This window comes from Lissotriton vulgaris, chromosome 10 (assembly GCF_964263255.1).
Source record: "Lissotriton vulgaris chromosome 10, aLisVul1.2, whole genome shotgun sequence".
Lineage (NCBI taxonomy): Eukaryota > Metazoa > Chordata > Amphibia > Caudata > Salamandridae > Lissotriton > Lissotriton vulgaris.
This window is the reverse complement of record NC_141698.1, coordinates 773315313-773320226: the sequence shown is the minus strand read 5'-3', so window position 1 is coordinate 773320226 and position 4914 is coordinate 773315313.

Genomic DNA, 4914 nt, shown 5'->3' with positions numbered 1-4914 from the left:
CTTTTGTTGTGGAACTTCTGAGGTTTTAAAACTTGAGAATTGATGCTTGAGGAACAGCTACCACCAGATAGTTTGAGTTTTTTGGCCAAGTAACCAGGAGTGTTGTGGAGAAGGGCCTTATGAGCCAAGCAGGCTATCGTCGTTTGGATCCTCGCTTCAAACGGGAGCCATTTGAGCTGTTTTAAGACTGGTGTGATGTTGATGAACTTTCTAGATCCCGTAATGAGCCTAGCCGCTGAGTTCAGTGTAGCCCTCAGCGGAGCCAGCCTTGCTTTAGGTAGGCCTGCAAGAGTAGCACTTCCGTAATCTTATCAGGAGATTACTAGGGATTAGACTGAACATTGAAAATCAGCAAGAGGGGAGTGGTTAATTTTCTTTAAAGTGTTCCGTTGATAGGTTGTTCCTGTGGTTGTGGCACTGATATGGTCTTGCATGTACGTGTAGGGTATAGTTATGAGCCTTGACTTGTATAAGCCATACTTCTATGGAGGAGGATTGGTTATGATGGCCGATCAAAAGGAATTCTATTTTGAGAGTGTTCATCATGAGGCGATTTTGGGTTAACATTGCTGGGATTTTAGTAGAGTGCAGTTGAGAGTTTTGATGTTGTCAGGAGAGGAGATTTTCAGGTACAATTGTGTGTCATCAGCATACATGTGGTAAAGGATGTTAGATTGTTTCAGAACTTCAGTCATGGGTTCCATGTACAGGCTGAACTCTTCAACTGCCTTCGTTAAAATGCCGGCTCTTTCATTAGAACATAGACCACTACTAAAATGTTAACTCTTATATAACTTCTTTATAACATCTTCTCTTATACACACCAAGGATACATGAACACATGCATGGTAAAATGAAGATTTTAAATAAATAAATATTGAAATAAAATTAATGAAACATAAATAACGTACAATTTACACTTAAAAATAAGAAATATCTAATAAATATATTAATTTAGGAGCATAAGTGGTCTACGATTCCTAACAATGCTAGGCAAAATCGCACTTTGATTTGATACCCTTGGATCTCCTGACATACAATTACCTCCTTCATTGCATAAGGGTATAGTATTGTCAGTTTCACGTGCTGACAACTATAAATCCCCATCAGACATCAACATAAAACCATTACATTGCTGTTTCTCCTTACCCACATCACACTCACTACCTTTTTGAGACAAAGCTACTCTTCTGTTATTCCAGTTCTCAGTAAACAAAATGTCGCCCCCCTCAAGATAGTTACAGGAAGACACATCAAGAAGGCAAGCTGTTTCAACACTGAACTCCAAGAATCCAGAGGCTCTTGCATATGACTCGAAAAGACATGGAGGCACAATAGAACCTTGGAAACACACACCACCTACAAAGCAGCCACCACTGCATACCACCATCTCATCAAAACCACAAGGAAGAAATCTCTCCAAGACAGAATCCTCACCAATGCTCACAATACCAAGGAAATCTTCTCCATCATCAAGGAATTTGCCAAACCCTGCCACAAAACAACAGATGTCCCACCCTCCCAAGACCTCTGCAACGGACTCAGCACCTTCTTCCTCTTCAAGATTAAGATGACCTACGACACATTCGACAACCAAGACCTCCACACTGCTCCAGCTTCCCCGCCACGCCACACCATGCCACCCAACAGACCCTGCTCCTAATGGACCCCGCTAACGACTGAAGAGACCTTGAGGACCATGAAAAGCATCCACTCCGGAGCACCCTCAGACCCCTGCCCACACCACATCTTCCACAGGGCCACCTCGGCCATCACATCCAAACAACGTCGGACGACCAACTGCTCATTTGAGATTGCCATTTTCCCTGATGACTGTAAATACACCGAAGTCAACCCTCTATTAAAGAAACTCTCCTCAGACCCAGCGGCCCTCAAAAACTTCAGGACCATCTCCCTGCTTCCATTCACAGCCAAGGTCATTGAAAAGACTGTCAACACCCAGCTGGCAAACTTAATTGAATTTAACAATGTCCTACACATCTCTCAATCTGGATTCCGCAGCAACCACAGCGCCTTCGATTTGGTCTCCCACTGCACCCTAGCACCCAGACTCCATGATGCCAGCATCCGTAGCAACACCCTTGACTGGATATACTCATTCCTCACGGACAGAACTCAACAGGCCAGACTCCCTCCCTACCTCTCGGAACTGACAGAGACCAACTGTGGAGTGCCCCATGGCTCCTCCCTCAGCCCCACCCTCTACAATGTCTACATGGCCCCCCTTGCAACCATTGTCAGGAACCACGAGCTCAACATCGTCTCCTACACCGATGACACCCAGCTTATCCTCTTCCTCACCAATGAATCCAACATCACCAAACACAACTTCCAAGAAGGGTTGAAAGCCGTCGCCACCTGGATAAAGAACAGCTGCCTGCAACTCAACTCTGAGAAAATAGAAGTCCTCATCCTTAGCTCCAGCCCCTCTGCATGGGATGACTCCGGGTGGCTCTCCACCCTCTGAAATCCCCCCACCCTGACTGACGCACAAAATCTCAGCATAATACTAGACTCATCGCTCTCAATGAACCCCCAGATCAATGCAATATACTGGATCTGCTTCAGCACCCTCCATATGCTTGGAAAGACAATCAGATGCATCCCACCTACATCCAGAAAAACTGTCACACATGACCTCTTCAGCAGCAGACTGGACTAAGGCAACGTTGAATGCTGGAATCAACAAGAAACTCCTTCTCAAACTCCAGAAAGCCACAGCCAGACTGATCCTCAACATCCCCCATTACAGTCACATCACCCTCCACCTCAGTGATCACCACTGGCTATCAGTCGAAAGAAGAATAACCTTCAAACTCCTCACCCACGCATGCAAGGCCCTTCACAACACCGGACCAATCTACTTGAACAACCGCCTCTCCTTCCACGCACCCAAAAGACACCTCCGATCAGCCGACCTCCCATTAGCCAAAGCCCCACGCATCTAAAGAGCCTCACCATCCGATGGGGACAAGTCACCCACAGGATTCAATGGACAAGGACAGGATGGACCTGAAGGCACCAGACAAGCCTGCAGAGCCCTGGTCACATAAGCCTCAATCAGGCCCTGCACCTCCTCTTTAGACATGAGAGGCACTTCACCCCCCACTGGGCCCTGACTTCGAGGGCACTTAAGGGGGACCGGAGACCCATCAGAAGATGAAGAAGAGGACACCAGATTGTTTCTTTTGAACAACCTCTTGCGACCCATGCTTGCAGTATACTGGAGAAGCCACACCCTGGCAACCGCCCCATATGGCCGCGAACCAACCCTGCTGGCATCCAATAAACAGCTGTCACAAAAATGCCCCCAATCAGTAGAAAAATCAATTTTTCCTAAGAGAAATAAAATAACGGGTCAAAAACCCGACCTATCAGGTTTCATTGATGTGCACAGACATGGGCGTAGAGGCCGCCTCGCAGCTCCGACCAGATAACACAGCCCCATCTGCAGGAGGACCGCCGGACACAGTCGCAGCATCCTATGCAAGCGCTCAGGACCCTCAACCACGAGGAGACCATGGAGACACATCATATGGTGGAAAAACGCTGCTGAGGGCACCGCCGATGGAGAGAACCAGACCAAAGACTCTCCGGCACCACCACAAAGAGAAAGCCAAAGGTAAGTCTCACTTAGGGAGACCAAAAAAAACAGGTGGAGGTGAGGGCGGGCTGAATTTTTATAGGCTGTGGGAGAGTCTAGAGGGAGGCGGGTTCCTCATGCATTAAGAAGGAAGGTGAGGGAGGGACAGGTGGTAATGGCACCATTCCTCTGCTGGCACCATTATGCCCGAGTCCACGCTGGCAGTAGGGACACAAGCTCTGGAAGTGGCAGCTTTGGCAGTGGTGGTGATCTACACCTATCTAAGAAAGAGTTTGGAAACACTCCTTCTGTTTTTTGTGTTTTTTTTTTTCAAATTAAGCAGTGCTTAAATGGGCCTTACTAAAAGTAGCCTAGAGTTTTCATGTCAGCAGAAAAAAAATCAGTTTTCAGTCAAAATAGAATTACAAATGGTGCAGTATTCCCCAATAAAACCGTGAGGATTTCCAGGCTAGCAGCACCTGCTAATGCAGAATGAATATATGCTGGAAAAAGGATGCAAAATGTGTAAACCACATGCTGAAATCATTCCCCATTGCAGATGCTATACTAGTAATGGCCCAGTAACAATATGGTTATAACACATAGTATTAATAATACTGGGTGCAGTATAGCCATGCCATTCTACTGTACCACTTGTAACAGCGGCCTTAGTGACCAACTCTCTAGACTGCTTAGCTCTTCCCAGCACTAACCACTGACACATTCCCTTTGCTGTCACCCTCCCCACCTGCCATCAACAGAAAGCCCCAAATAACCACATGTTTAACAAGATTCTTACAGAAAATTTTACAACGGACTCTCACTACAAAATAACTGCAATGTCCTGTGGCACTTTGTTAGAAGAAATTAAAACCCAAACGTACCAACGTTTTGCATTAGTATTGGTGCGATGCAAAATATAGTATCAACTTACTTGCCATTTTAAAGGTCTGCTTGTGCAGTCCCAACTTTTTTTTTGTTGCATCCATGCAAACTTTAGTAAATGATGCCTAGTTCGTCAAACTAACAACATTATAGTCTAACTCCATAAAACGCTGAGCAAGGAGGGTTCTTTCAACAACTGTGTCCCTAATTATGAGCTGGTGGTTAAATTCCAATCACTGTGGCAAGAGAAGTTTGTGCAGGGATAGAAATTTTGTTATGTGATAATTACAGATTTTGGCCAGTATAACCTATGGAAATTTGTCAGGGGAAAGGCATGAAAAAAAGACACAAATAATCAGATGTGAGGATGTTAAATGCATATTCTTAAAGTTATGCTTCCTTTCCAAAATCAGAACTCAGGAAAG